The sequence below is a fragment of the Cynocephalus volans genome, chromosome 2, assembly GCF_027409185.1.
Source record: "Cynocephalus volans isolate mCynVol1 chromosome 2, mCynVol1.pri, whole genome shotgun sequence".
Taxonomy (NCBI): Eukaryota; Metazoa; Chordata; class Mammalia; order Dermoptera; family Cynocephalidae; genus Cynocephalus; species Cynocephalus volans.
Window position 1 is genome coordinate 206,484,786 of NC_084461.1, and position 16,057 is coordinate 206,500,842.

At 42.5% G+C, this 16,057-nt stretch overlaps 1 pseudogene; it reads left to right on the forward strand.

The window, feature by feature from the left end:
- The first annotated feature begins 13,656 nt into the window (after nucleotides 1–13,656).
- Nucleotides 13,657–13,829, forward strand: LOC134371248 (U2 spliceosomal RNA; annotated as a pseudogene).
- The last annotated feature ends 2,228 nt before the right edge of the window (nucleotides 13,830–16,057 follow it).

Genomic DNA, 16,057 nt, shown 5'->3' on the forward strand with positions numbered 1-16,057 from the left:
TTTGTTGTAAAGTTGTTTCAGTTCCTTATATATTCCGGATATTAATCCTTTGTCAGATGTTATTTTTGCAAATATTTTCTCCCACTCTGTTGGTTGTCTTTTAACTCTGTTAATTGTGTCTTTTGCTGTGCAGAAGCTCTTTAGTTTGATATAATCCCATTTGTTTATTTTTCCTTTGGTTGCCCGTGCTTTTGGGGTCGTATTCATGAAGTCTGTGTCCAGTCCTATTTCCTGAAGTGTTTCTCCTATGTTTTCTTTAAGAAGTTTTATTGTTTCAGGGTGTATATTTAAATCCTTAATCCATTTTGAGTTGATTTTAGTATATGGTGAGAGGTATGGGTCTAGTTTCATTCTCCTGCATATGGATATCCAGTTATCCCAGCACGATTTGCTGAAGATGCAGTCCCTTCCCCAGTGAATAGGCTTGGTGCCGTTGTCAAAGATCAGATGGCAGTAAGTGTGTGGGTTGATTTCTGGATTCTCTATTCTATTCCATTGGTCAGTGTGTCTGTTTTTATGCCAGTACCATACTGTTTTGGTTATTATAGCTTTGTAGTATAGCTTTAAGTCGGGTAGTGTTATGCCTCCAGCTTTATTTTTTTTGCTCAGCATTGCTTTGGCTATGCACAGTCTTTTATTATTCCATATAAATGTCTGGATATTTCTTTCCATTTCTGAGAAAAATGTCATTGGAATTTTGATGGGGATTGCATTGAATTTGTATATCACTTTGGGCAGTATGGACATTTTCACTATGTTGATTCTTCCAATCCAAGAGCATGGGATATCTTTCCATCTTCTTGTATCCTCTCTAATTTCTCTCAGCAGTGGTTTGTAGTTCTAATTATAGAGATTTTTTACATCCTTGGTTAACTCAATTCCTAAGTATTTTATTTTTTTGGTGGCTATTGTAAATGGGCAGGCTTTCTTGATTTCTCGTTCTGCATGTTCACTATTGGAGAGAAGAAATGCTACTGATTTTTGTGTGTTGATTTTGTATCCTGCTACTGTGCTGAGATCATTTATCAGTTCCAAGAGTTTTTTTGTAGAGGTTTTAGGATCATGTCATCTGCAAACAGGGACAGTTTGACTTCATCTTTTCCAATCTGGATGCCCTTTATTTCCTTCTCTTCTCTGATTGCTCTGGCTAGTACTTCCAACACTATGTTGAATAGGAGTGGTGAGAGTGGGCATCCTTGTCTAGTTCCTGTTCTTAAAGGAAGAGCTTTCAGCTTTTCCCCATTCAGGATGATATTGGCAGTGGGTTTGTCATATATAGTTTTAATTATGTTGAGATATTTTTCCCTCTATACCTAACTTATAGAGGGTCTTTGTCATGAATGAGTGCTGAATTTTATCAAATGCTTTTTCAGCACCTATAGAGATGATCATATGGTCCTTGTGTTTGAGTTTATTGATATGGTGTATCACATTTATTGATTTGCGTATGTTGAACCAACCTTGCATCCTTGGGATGAATCCCACTTGATCGTGATGAATAATTTTTCGTATGTGTTGCTGTATTCTGTTTGCTAGAATTTTAGTGAGGATTTTTGCATCTTTATTCATCAAGGATATCGGCCTGTAGTTTTCTTTTTTGGTTATATCTTTACCTGGTTTTGGTATCAGGATGATGTTTGCTTCATAGAATGAGTTTGGGAGATTTGCGTCTGTTTCAATCTTTTGGAATAGTTTGTAAAGAATCGGTGTCAATTCCTCTTTGAATGTTTGGTAAAATTCTGCTGTGAATCCATCTGGTCCTGGGCTTTTCTTTGTTGGGAGCCTTCTGATAACAGCTTCAATCTCCTTTATTGTTATTGGTCTGTTCAGATTTTCTACGTCTTCATGGTTCAGTTTGGGGAGCTTGTGTGTGTCCAGGAATTTATCCATTTTCTCCAGATTTTCAAACTTTTTGGCGTATAGTTGTTTATAGTAATCTCGAATGATTCCTTGTATTTCAGATGAATCAGTTGTAATATCGCCTTTTTCATTTCTAATTTTTGTTATTTGAATCTTCTCTCTTCTTTTTTTTGTTAGCCATGCTAATGGTTTGTCAATTTTATTTATCTTTTCAAAAAACCAACTTTTTGGTTCATTGATCTTTTGTATTGTTTTTTGGGTTTCAGTTTCATTCAGTTCTGCTCTGAACTTAATGATGTCTTTCCGTCTGCTAAATTTGGGTTTGGATTGTTCTTGTTTTTCTAGTTCTTTAAGGTGAAGTGTTAAGTTGTTCACTTGCCGTCTTTCCATTCTTCTGAGGTGAGCATTTAATGCAATAAATTTCCCCCTTAATTTGCAGTATCCCAGAGGTTTTGGTATGATGTATCATTATTTTCATTAGTTTCAATAAATTGTTTGATTTCCTGCTTGATTTCCTTTTGGACCCGTATGTCATTAAGTAGAATGCTGTTTAATTTCCATGTGTTTGTATAGTTTCCAGAGTTTCAATTGTTATTAATTTCTAGTTTTAATCCATTGTGGTCTGAGAAAATACATGGGATAATTCCAATTTTTTTTAAATTTATTGAGACTTGATTTGTGACCTAATATGTGATCTATCCTGGAGAATGATCCATGTGCTGATGAGAAGAATGAATATTCTGAGGTTGTTGGGTGGAATGCTCTGTAGATATCTGCCAATTCCAATTGGTCTAGAGTCTTGTTTAGATCTTGTGTTTCTCTACTGATTCTTTGCCTAGATGAACTGTCTAATAATGGCAGTGGGGTGTTCAGGTTCCCTGCTATTATGGTATTAGTGTCCATTTCCTTCTTTAGGTCTAATAGAGTTTGTTTTATAAATCTGGCTGCTCCAACATTGGGTACGTACATATTTATGATTGTTATGACTTCTTGATGGATCAGTCCTTTTATCATTAAGTAGTGTCCCTCATTGTCTCTTTTTATGGTTTTTAGTTTAAAGTCTATTTTGTCAGATATAAGAATAGCTACTCCAGCTCGTTTTTCTTTGCTGTTTGCATGGTAAATCTTTTTCCATCCTTTCACTCTTAGTCTATGTGAATCTTTGTGGGTGAGGTGTGTCTCTTGTAGGCAGCTTATAGTTGGGTCCTCCTTTTTGATCCAGTCAGCCAGTCTGTGTCTTTTGATTGGGGAATTTAAGCCTTTTACATTAAGAGTTGTTATTGAAAGATGTTGATTTATTCCTAGTATTTTATTGGTTGTTTGGTTATCTTAGGTGTCTTTTGTTCCTTGCTTTCTGATTTACTGTTTGGTTTCTGTGTTTGTTGGTTCCTTAGGTTGTCGATAGCCTTTTTGTTTGTTTGTTTCTCTTCATGAATGCCATTTTTATTATACTAGTGGGTTTAGATTTTTCTTGGGTTTTTGTGGCAGTGGTAGTTATTTTTCAGGAACCAAACCCAGTACTCCCTTGAGGATTTCTTGTGAGGGTGGTCGTGTGGTAGTGAACTCCCGCAGTTTTTTTTTGTCTGAGAAATATACTATTTGCCCTTCATTTCAGAAGTATAGCCTTGCAGGGTAGAGTATTCTTGGCTGGAAATCTTTGTCTTTTAGTATTTTGAAAATATCATCCCATTCCTTTCTAGCTTTTAGGGTTTGTGATGAAAAGTCTGATGTTAGCCTGACTGGTACTCCCTTATAGGTGATTTGACACTTTTCTCTTGCAGCTTTTAAGATTCTCTCTTTGTTCCTGAGTTATGTCAATTTAACTATAAGATGTCTTAGAGAAGGCCAACACTAACCCTAACCCTAACCCCAACCCTAACCCCAACCCTAACCCTAATACGTTTGAATACGTTTGGAGATCGTTGAGCTTCCTGGATCTGAAGATCTGTGATTTTTCCTATACCTGGGAAGTTTTCTGCCACTATTTTGTTGAATATGTTTTCAATGCAATCTCTGTTTTCCTCCCCTTCTGGGATACCCATGACTTGGATATTTGAGCGCTTAAGGTTGTCTGATATCTCTCTCAGATTTTCTTCAATGTCTTTGATTCTTTTTTCTTTTTTTTTGTCTGCTTGTGTTATTTCAAACAGCCCATCTTCAAGTTCAGAGGTTCTCTCTTCAACTTCGACAAGCCTGCTGGTTAAACTCTCCATTGTGTTTTTTATTTCACTGAATAACTTCTTCAGTTCAGCAAGTTCTGCTACATTTTTTTTTCAGGACATTGATTTCCTTGTACATTTCCTCTTTCAGGTCCTGTATACTTTTCCTCATTTCATCATGATGTCTAGCTGAGTTCTCTTGTATCTCATTCAGTTTCCTTAGAATTATCACTCGAAATTCCTTGTCAGTCATTTCAAGGGCTTCTTGTTCTATAGGATCTAGAGTTTGAGATTTATTAACTTTTGGTGGTGTACTTTCTTGATTTTTTGTATTTCTGGTATCTTTTTTTGGATGTTTATTCATTGTGGCGGGGGGTTTCACAGTCCACCGGTTTGAGACTATTGACTAACTAAGATGTTGCTGTGGTTGCCAATTTGGTATGGCTACCTCCATGACTGCTCTGTTGGCCTCTAGTGCCTTGTGTGTATGGTTGCCTCGGGTCTTGCGCCTCTCTGGGGAGCCACCTCTCTGGTCAGCTTGGACTCTACTGGGCTTCTAGGTCATGGGGTTGTACCGCAGGGTGTGTGGTCTCTGCTGAGCTTCCACTTCCCATTCAGGACTTCTCCCTGTTCCCTGCGCTCTGGCCCGGGCTGTTGGATCACGCAGTCGCGACCCCACAGGGTGTGTGGTTTCTGTCGAGTCTCCGCCTCCCTAGCCAGATGTCTCCCCGCTCTGTGCGCACTGGGCTGGGCTGGTACGTGTCTTCTGCAGCCCTTGTGTATCAGCTGGGCCTTCAAGACCCTGCTCGGCACCGCCTCACCCAGGAAGTCTTCCAGGTTTCTGCTCGTCGCAGACAACCGGTTGCTCTGGGTGCCTTTGTAGCACTGTGTAGATCTTTCTCGGGACTTATCACCTTCCTCCTGGTATTGCGGTTATTTGTGTACTTGTGTTATCTCCCACACCAGAGCGTGAGCTCCTCGGGGGAGGAGCCCGCAGCACACGGTTCACCTTTGAATCCCCCCGGCGTGGACCAAGTCCGGTGCCCGCCCGCAGTCAGCTCTCTGGCAGGTTCAAGCGAACTCGGGAACTCTCCAACCATACTATTCCTGACGAAAAATCGGTTAGGCGTTTTTCCGAACTGGTGGCCGCACAGATGGTATCTGCCTCCCGGTAACAGGAAGTTTACCAGGGGCTGGAGCCCATGGTGCAGTGGAGTGACAGTCGGCCCAGCTCATACTTCCTTGCCATCCTGACGCTGGCTGGGGATGCCCCATGCCACCAGCCCCGCCAGAGAACCGTGGAGGGAGTGGGAGGGGAGGCTGGCCCGCAGGCCCCGGGAAGCCCCGCGCCAGGTCAAGCAAGTGGGAAGGCTCAGTGAGGAGCTGAGCCTGGTGAGGAGGACAGGCTTGGCCTAGCCGGGCCAGAGCCGCCACCACCTGAGAAAATGGAGGCAGCCCCGGGGCCAGTGAGTGGCCTGGTGGGGCAGGCGGAAGCCGGGCGGGCATCCGCCCCCCGAGCCGGGCCGGGCCAGGGGTCACTCACAGGACTGTGTCGGGTCGGGCAGCTCCCTCTCTGCCTCTGCGTTGTCACCGTCCCCGTTCTCGGCCGCCGCCGCCTCGGGCTGCTCACTCGGTCCCGCGGCGTGGCTCGGGCGCTCCCAGGAATCTTCTTTTATGCTGGCCTGAAACCTCGAATCCTGAATAGGGCAGCTGGCTGCCTTCAGTTCGGCCCCAGCCTCCGGGATCCTGGCAGCGTCAACAGCAGCCCCAGCGCCGTGTTCCCTGTTTAGAGACTCGCTTTTGCAGCTAAGAAACATTTCTTTTCCTGCTCCATAGTTCAAAGCTGTTGCCTGTAAATGAGGCAGCCTCTCCTGCCAAGGGCAAAGTGGCGGTCAGCCCCCATGACCGGCCACCAGCAGCGGTCCTCCCTTAAGAGACGGCAAGAGGAAGGTCCACAAGTTTCCCGGCTGCCTAAGGCCCAGTGGCCGCCTTTTCCACCTCAGCTACTCTGCGCCAACCACTGCAGCCACCGCCATCTTACGATCGTGACTATGAAGAAATGTCCCACGATAGGCCGTCTATAAACTGGATGCTGCTAGCATGACTCCGTCCAAGTCCCAAGGCCTCCAAACCAGGGAAGCTGATGGTGTCCTTGGTGTTAATTTCTGGAACCCGAAAGCTGAGGAGTCTCGAGCTCTGATGTCCACAGACAGGAGAGAAGAGTGTATCCAGCTCCAGCAGATTTAGAGAGAGAGAGCTTCACCTCTTTCCTCTGTCTTTTTTTCTCTCTGTCTCTTTTTGGTGGAGACTTTTCCCTCCCACTATTCATGGCTTGGTGTCTCCTCCAAGGAGCTTCTCTGATTAATGCACAGCCACTTACCATCCCATGTATTCTTTGTGTTTCTAGGCATCAGTTGACTGCAAGTAGCTAAGTTCCTGTCACTGAGTTAGTACCTATGCTCTTAGCTTCTTTCTCACTGGCAGTCTTCCCAGCATTTTCTAACAGATTAGCCCTTCTGTACACAGAGAAAGGAAAAAGCAAATTGTAATCAATATTTCTAGTTGGTTAAAGTCAGAAGACTGCTAAAACTATTGGCTGACATGAAGTTTTTGGGTTATTCATATTAGAAATATATCTGTGCTTTTCTTGTCTACCATTGGCATGGCAAAACAAGCCAGCTGCAACAATATATATCTTTTGGGGTAAATGTTATATTAAGGAGATGATTGAGGGTTGGAGTTAGGAGGATGGACTATGGAGCCAGGCTGCCTTGGTTTGAACCCCAGCTCCTTGCATACCTAGCTGTGTGGTCTTGGGCAAGTTATCCTCTTTGTGCCTCAGTTTCCTCAACCACAATATAGAGATCACAGCACCTACCTTGTAGAGTCGTTTTGAGGATTAAATTAGTTAATATATGTAAATCTCTCAGGGCAGTTTATAGTTAGTACTACCCAGGGTTGGCTATTGTTATTATCATCATTATTATTGTATCTCATCTCCAGATTCTCCTCCTTAAACTGTATATTCAATCATTCATCCATTTATACGTTATTATTCTTTTATCCTACAACCATGTGTTGTTTACCTATTATGTGCAAGATTCTATGTTAGCTGCTGGTATATGTCCATGTGTATATGTGCATGTCACTCACATTCTTACAATATACATGTAAAATTACAAACAGCAGTTAAGTGTTAAGAAAGAAATGTATTTGAGTCAAAGAGGGTGGTTGGAAAGGAGAGGGTCTTCCTTAACTTCTGTAGGAGGATCGGGGGGGGGGCCTTTCTGAAGATTGGGCATTTAGGCTGAGACCTGAACGGTCAGAAGGAGCCAGCCATATGAAGATTGGAGGATGAGCAATCCAAGCAGAAGGAACAGAGTGGTCAAAGGCCCTGAGGTAGGAAAGAGCTGGAGTATCTGAGGAACTGAGAAGGGGCCAGCATGGTGGGGAGAGAGTGCATTTAGATCAGGCCTTTTGCGTGAGGGACCCCGAGTGTTTGATGATTCCAAAGATGGGCCTATCTGGATAGGTGGGTGGGTTGGTCTCCAGCCTCCTTGACCTCTGAATGCCAATGGAAGACGTCACCTGCCTTTTGTGCCAAAAACTAGTGGGAAAATGTCAGCTTTGGCAATAGTTTCCTGATTTTCTGCCCCTTTGGTTCTCTGGTCAAGGAGAGCTATTCATGAAGATTATGAATAAAAGACAACCATTGTCCGTGGGCACATGAGCTGACAGAGTAAACAGAGATTATGATGACTTTGGAGCAAGGCCTGTGTCTACATATTTGCCAGAGTCTCAGAAATAAAATACTTTGAATGTACAAGCCCCACCTTCTTTTCTGTCCCAATCCAGGAAGTGTAATTCCAGAGAGATGACAAGGGTCAAAGGTTAAACCTTTCCAAACTTCCCCTGCAAAGAGAGCTTGCTAAGGGAGATGCTGATCAAGATGAAAGACCAGTTCCTGAGAGGGTGAGGGAGGAATCTGAAATGGAACACCACACAGACGAGCACATGCTGTTCCCGAGTTTACAGTGAGATGGGCAGGAGGGTCTCACACCACTGTGCCTCTTCGGGGACGTTCAGAAGAGAATGTCTGAGGAAGAAGGAGGAAGAGCGTGGTGCTGTAGTCTCTCCCTGTGCCCCCTGGACTTCAGTCACCTTTGGCTGTGGGACCTTGGGCAAGTTACTTCCTTCCTCTGATCCTTAATCTTCTCATCTATAAAGTGAAGATGAGAATAATATCAACCTCACAGGACTGCTGTGGGTATTAAATAAGATAAAGTGAATGGTTCAACACTTGGTCCAAAGGAAGCACTGTAAAAGTTAGTGTTCCTCTCTCCCTTTCTCATTCTCCCAGGACGAGGCTCTCAAAGTGTGGCACCCAGACCAGCAGCATTAGCAAGACCTGGGCTGTTGTTAGAAATGCAAATCTTCCAGCCCCAACCCAGACCTATTGAATCAGGAACTATAGGGGCTGGGGCCCAGTAATCTGTGTTTTAATAAGCCCTCCAGGTGATTCTAATTAGGGTTGCCAGATTTAGCAAATAAAAATACAGGATACCTAGTTACATCTGAATTTCAGACAAATAATGAATACTTTTTTTAGTATAAGTATGTCCCATGAAATATTTGGGACATACTTATACTACAAATAGTATTCATTATTTGTCTGAAATGCAGCTTTAACTGGGTGTCTTGTATTCTGATGTATGCCAAAGTTTGAGAACAACTGTGGGAAGACATACCAACAGAGGTGTCTAGCACAGCCCAAAGAAGGGATAGAGAGGAGGCCCTGGGATCTCCTGATATCCCTTAAAGGTGAGGACAGAAGTAGGGATCAGGAAGCCACCACCAGAATTCTGCACATTCTGGGTATTACATGGTCCATTAACAAAGAAAGCGATTAGCTGAGTGCATTTTCCACTTGAGCTATGATGATCCTGCTCCCTCACAGAGAACATGACCACTTTGTCACTTTCAGGAAATTCAGAGCATTCTATAAAATATTTCTTCAGAATAGCATGCCTTTGTGGGGCAAAACCTTTTAAAAGGTTTCTCACATTTATTACCTCATAAAAGCCCAATCACACCCTCGTGGGGTAGGCTTAGAGGGATTCTTATCTTTGGGTTATAGTGGAGGAAAGTGACTGGCTTAAAGTCCCATAGTTTGCTATAGCAGAGCCAAGATTAGAACCAGGTCAGAAGGCTCCCAGGGTGCTTAGAAGGAGGGGAAGGAAGAAAAACATGTCCATGCCATTTAATTGTCCTTTCAGACACAATTATTCATACAGGGCACTTTTTGAAAAAGTCCATTGGCTGCCTGTGATTGTGAAGCTGGGAAGAAATGCATACACCCATTGTCCATTGCCTTGGGCAGGTCTTCACTCCTGGGTTAGCGGGTCTGAGAGTGCAGTGCTCTTACTTTGCACAGAGTGTGGAGTAAAGATAAAATTAATGTGTAAACTTGAGCCATTTTCTTCCTGTGGGCTATACTTTCATTTTCATTTGAAAATAACAAGGTTGACTTTAATTATTTCCAAGGTAATTCTAGCTCTAACTTCAGATGAGCTGGGTTAAGATGTGTATTTTCTATTTCCTGTCACACAAAACATAATTGTAGTTAGCATTCAATGACGTTTTCATGTCTCTTTTTACATCCCCCTAAACATATAACTTACCTGCCTGCTTCCTTCTCAGTTCTTGGGCTCTGCCAGTGAATCTGACATATCTCTGGAATTATTGTCCTTTATGTTTAAGAATTGCTTTCTGATGATAAAATTACACAAACTCATTGTGAAAAAATTGGAGAAGTATAAAAAAAGTTAAAAAAAAAAGCACTTATTGTTTTCTCTTCCAAAGATAACCACTGTTTGATTTGGATATATTTCCATCAACATATGCATACACACACAGGCATATATTTGAACATTTTGGAGATCATATGGTGTATATGTTTGCACATGATTATTTTTTTGACATTTTATCGTGAGTATCTCTCCATGTCATAACAAATTCTTCAAAGCTGTAATTTTAATCGCTGTATAATATTCCATAATAAGTATGAACCTTAATTTATCCAATTGTTTTCCTATTGTTGGGCAGTTATCTTGTTTCCAACTTTCCTCTATTGTAAATAATGTGGCAATGAACCTACTAATGAAATCCTTATATATGTCTTTGTCTGAATCTCTGATAATGTGCTTAAGATAGAATTCTAAAAATAGGATCATGTAGTGGAAGGAGATGAACTTTTAAATGATTTTGATGTGTACCAGCAAACTGTTTTCCAGAAAGATTGTATCAATTTAGATCAATTTAGAAATTTACATTTCTACCAGAAATATGTGGGAAAGCCTATTTGCTTGCCAACACCAAGTATCATCTTTAAAATTTTTTGCTTGTTTGAAGGACTAACCCACAAAGTCAGATCTCCCTTTTGGTCTTGTTCTTACTTATACTGAGCATACAGGTCACCTGATTGATATCTCACAGAGACTTTTCATAGTCTCTAGTACATGTGCCCTGCTGTCCTTATGGGCTTTATGTAGGTCTGGAAGGCCAGGTTTGTTGCCTCTTGCTCAGGATAGAGTGGTCCTTGGCATGGGCCTATGAAGCATCCATGTAGCCAGTAGTAACAAATATAACTCTAAGGCATTTTGTCACCATGATTTTTGTTGTTTCCCCAAGAGAAGCATTCAGGGATTTGATATCACCCACTCACTTAGCAGAGTCCTTGCCATGTATAAGGAAGATACTGTGCTAACTGGAAGCAGAAATGCTCTTTGAAGGCTAGAAGATATTTGGGGTACCACATTTGTTCAGAAGAAGTTACCAACATGGGATGTGACCAGGAGAGTGGAACAGGTAACATGTGGGGTGAGAGATTAGAGGAGGGAGAGATCAGCTGTGCATGGTGTCAGCTGAGAGATGGACCTGGCTTTATCTTGAAGACTGGAGCAGTGTTTTGGTAGGCAGAGCTCCATGGAGAGGGAATTCCAGGAAGAGAAAAATGGCATAAACAAAAGCAGGAGGCAGGAGAGCACAGAGCATGTCTAGAAGACTGAGTCTGTGATTTTGCCAGCGTGTAGGGTACATGACAGAGCATGGCAAGGCTGCTGGGGTTGGAAAAGTAGGATTGGCTGGATTACAGAGAGCCTTGAAATTTCATGCCACAGCAGAGGGACAGAGGAGTTATCTGGTTGACAATCTCTGTTGTCTCTGGTGGTTGGGATCACCTTCTGGGAACTCTTATCATTCCATCTCTTGGGGGGATAAATTGTGTGTGGAAGAATTTCCCACAAAGCCTTTAAGTGGCTTCAGAGAATTTCCATTTGAAATGTCTCAATAACTTTGCTGTGGCCTGAGGATATTCTGGAAATCTTTATTCTACTGAGCCACCAGTTTTGTGGTCTCATTGGTGAGATGGGTCAAAGCTTCTTCCAGCTTATGTGCCATATGTTGGCATGTGATTGAATCAACAGCATCTCCCACTGGGCAGTATGAATGCCATGGTAACAGACCTTTAAAACTCTGGGGACTAAGCAGGGGATTTTGGAGAGAGCCTCTTTCATCCCGAATTTTTTGTTCTCCAGAGCTTAGCATTGTAATTGTATAGTTAGTGACTGTGCTCCTGCTTCTGAAGAGAGGTCAAAACAAGTTTAAGGAGGAAATAAGGACTTTCAACACAGTCTAGGGCAGCCTTCTCAAACTTTATTGTGCATGAGAATTACCTGGAGAGCCTATTACTCTGATTTAGTAGGTCTGGGTGCCGACTGAGGATTTGCATTTCTCACAAGCTCCCAGATAAAGCTGATATTACTGGCCTGCAGAATGCTCTGTGAGTAGGATTGGTTCTGGGACCTCATTTCAAGGGCTGACTTAAGCACTGAAGGAATGATCATTAGTGTAATGTCTATCTTCAGTTCAAGAGATAGATGCAATCCTTGCTAGCTTCTGACTTCTAACACTAATAGAAGAGGAATGATTTGATCTGATTTTTTCCTTTATGGCTTAAGTAGTTTTCCCTTTAGAGAAGACTCATGGGAAAACAACAAATTTCTGCCAAACCTAGGAGGAGTTGAAGAGAAAAAAATTTAGGTGATGGAGCCCCTGTCTTGTTAAGGCAAACCAAATTGGTCTTATCAGGAATCTCAATTGCAATGAGAGGAAATCTGTTCTTGTTAAGTGTTCCAAATAAGGTAGAGGCAGATTCTCTGATAGTGACAGGAATTAGAGAGACTGGCCCAGGTCCTTACTACTGCTAAGGACCCCTAGCCAAGTGACAGGTTTAAAAGAGGATTTGAAGCCAGATGATGTTAAAACCAGACAGGAAGTCAAGAAGGGTGGCCTGCTCCACTCTGGACAGCTCATGTCTGGAATAGTCTATTCGGATCTGAGGCCCACTTGGGGACAGAGAGGGGGCTCAGAGCTGCAGACAGCAACAAGGGTGATGATATTCCAGCCCATGTCCGGTAAGGAACAGACATACGAGAAGAAGAAACAGCCTGGAGAAGATTTAAGGGGGGTACCACCCCTGTCCTCAGATATTGGAAGAACTAGCTTACAGAAGAGAGATTTGACTTGTTCTGTATGACTCTAGAGGATGGAAGTAGGACTAATGGGTAGATTTCAGCTCAAAGTAAAGAAGGACTTTTTAACAATTAGAGTTGTCCAACCACGGATTCAGCTGCCTTGTAAGGTGGGGAGTTCTCTGTCACTGGAGGTGTACAGTCAGAAGCTGTCACTTTGAGGTGTTGCACAGAGGACTCAAGCTGAGACGTCTGTGGACCCATCCAACTCTGGAAGACTCTATGATTCTATAATTTCTCCATATAAATCTCCCCTCCTGCCAACCTTCTAAGATAGGAAATTTAGGCAGTAAAATGTGATCATGAATTTCCTAAAGGCAATCCCCCCCCCAGTCTTTTTGCCTTTTATTATGTGACATTATGTTATTTTCCCAAGTACTATGCTCTCAATCCTGTTGGGTTTGGTCAGGCCCAGCTCATCTTGCACAGTGACAGCAAAATATCTACTTGTGATGACTTTTTTAGCCCCGTCAGGGGATGAGGAGGGCTTGGAAAGAAGTTAGTCAGAAATATGGTCAAGCTGGAGAAATTTTAGATAAAGTCTAAAACCCTGAATTCAGAGGGAGTGTGGGAAGAAATTACAGAGAAGGACATGGTGATGATTCATGTCACTGGGTCACTCCCCGGATGGGTTCTGATTCCCAAATGGGCATGAGTGTGGGTGAGAAGTGGACAGAGAGAGTGTTTGGGAAATCAGTGTGACGAAAGTGTTGTTCATGAGCTCCAGCGAGAGGAGGGGCAGAGGAGTGTAGGTGATAAAGCGGTGCTGTCTGTCTTAGTCTGCTCAAGCTGCCATAACAAAATACCACAGACCGGGTAGCTTAAACAATGGAAATTTATTTTTTCAAAGTTCTGCAGGCTAGAAGTCCCAGATCAAGGTGCTGTTGGGGTTGGTTCTTGGTGAAGCCTCTTTTCCTGGTTTCTAGACAGTTGTCTTTTCTCTGTGTCCTCATATGGCCTCTTCATTGTGTGTGTGTGTGTGGGGGGGGGGTAAGATAAAGAGAGATCTCTGGTATCTCTTCCTCTTCTTATAAGGACACCAGTCCATTGCTTCTCGGCCTTTTTGCTAAGATCAAGTGTAGTATCTGTTTTTATCAGTTTAATAAGGACACCAGTCCTATCAGATTGGGGCCCCACCCTTATGACCTCATTTAACCTTTTTATCTCCCTAAAGGCCCTGTCTCCAAATACAATCACATTGGAGGTTAGGGCTTCAACATATGAATTTTTTTGTTGTTGGTGGTGGTGGAATAAGAAGTCAGCTTTTACTCAGGAATACCAATGACCTGAGGAGAGATGTCAGGCAAATCCATTTTTCCAGTAAACCTGAAGGACAATGGCCAGACTAAAACCATCTCAAAGACTCAGATTTACTGAGGAGTTTTTAAAGAGGGGGTTGAGGGAATGGAGCGTGGGAAATGAAAAGGAGGGAGGGGACATGATCTGTGAAGGCTCCGAGCAAGGAGCCAGATCCAAGTTCTTGCCAAGGCTCCATCTGGTTTCTGTTCCCATCCTTGATGTTTTCTTAGGGTCCTGCTGGATTTTGATGAACTTTGGGGTGGAATCGGTATAGCTTTATTGATATCTTCTTTGGTTTCCTGGGATCTGGATAGTATGTGTCTCGTGGCAAGTTTGCAATTCCAGGCTAACATTAATTCTTTCATACAATTGCCTCCCTACTCTTGAGTTACTTCAGTTCATGTTCTCTGTTTTCTGCAGTAAATCATTCAGAAAACTTTTCAGGGAAGGTTCTTGGTTGACATACTCTCTTAACTTCTGCATATTTGAGAATGTCTTCTAGTTTCCTTTGTATAGAAATGATAACTTGGCAGGGTATATAATTCTTGGCTCAAAACTATTTTCCCTTAAAACTCTGTAGATATTGTTCCATTATCTTATGGCATTTAGAGTTGCAAGAGAAAAATCTAAGGTCAGTCTGAGTTATGCCCTGTTATAGGTAACTTGCTTTCTCTGTCTGGCTACTTGTAGAATTTTTTCTTTATCCTTGAAATTTAAAAATGTCACCAGAATATATGTAGGTGTTGCTTTCTTTTCATTGAATTTTAAAGGTACCCTGTGTACTTTTTCCATTTGTAGATCTAATGTGTTCTTCAACTATGGAAATTTTCTTCAATTAGCCCCTTAATTACTGTTTCAGCTCCATTTGCTTTGTCCTCTGTTTCAGGTATTCCTATTATGTGTACATTGTGTCTCCTGGACCGACCCTCTTGGTCTCTTTTTTTCTCATCTTGATTTCTTTTCCCTTTCCTCTGCATTCTGTGAGATTTTCTCTGTTTTGCATTTACTTCAGTGATTTGATTTTGTGGAGAATCCACCTTGTAACCTCACTTTATTAACTCTCTCAACTCCGTGATACATTGCAAGCTCTCTGCCCATCCCTTCTCTAACACTGTGGATAGTTTGTCAAACTCCCTTGTTATACAATTCCTAAACCTTTCTATAGTTTCTATTTCCTGTGCTACATCCATTTCAAGAGGAGGCATTTTCTAGATTACTTAGCTCTGTTCCTTTCTTCTGAATTGCAGTATTATGACCTTTTCAATAGCTCTTCTTAGCAAAGAGGACCAAAAATGAAGATTATGGGCTCAACACATGAATTTTGCAGGGAGGACACAATTCAGTCTGTAACAGTGTCCATTGTGGCTCTTGTGAATTGTCTTTGAGAGTGAAATAATTGTCCTCTTGGGAGGAAATGGGAGAGAATGGTTACCAATTGAGGGTCATTCTGAGTGGCCAGCCATTACTGATTCATTATGTCACTGAACTTTTGCACAACACTTTCATGAGAGAAGGTGGGAGCTCACAGATGTGTGATCACCCAGATAGCAAGAGGTCAAGAAAGCATTCAAACTCAAATTTTTAAGCTCATGCTGTCTTCACACTGGAGGGAAATTTACCGTGAAATCTTGCTGAATTCCTGGGACTATGTGTTCAAGCCAAGCTGTGGGCGCTTGGCAGGCCCTTTAGGGTGTTCAGGAGGGTCTCCGAATAGGGCAGTGATATGACCACAGTTGTGCTGTGGGGAGGTAACTGGCCATGGGAGTGGGTGGGGGTGACTGATAGGAGGGAGAGACTAGACATCATCTAGAAGCTTGTTGTATATAATGACAGGCAGCACAAAGGCAATACAGATGTCCACAACATTGTGAAGTCAGAGTCAGGGTTTTGGTAAATGATTGAGGGGCAGGTCATGGGGTCGAGAGAGGGAGTTCAGAATGAGGCTAAGGTGGTGCCCCTAACAGAAATGAACCGAACCTGGCCCAGGACATTCTGGTACCATCAAATCGCTCCTGGCCCCCTTCCATACTCTTCTCAGCTGGTGAGGGGTGATGGACCTCAGGACAGCCTGAGATTGCTTAAAGTCCGATGTCTTCCTTTGGAGGGGATATTGGAGAGGACTTCTGGAATTTAAGATTAATCTAATGC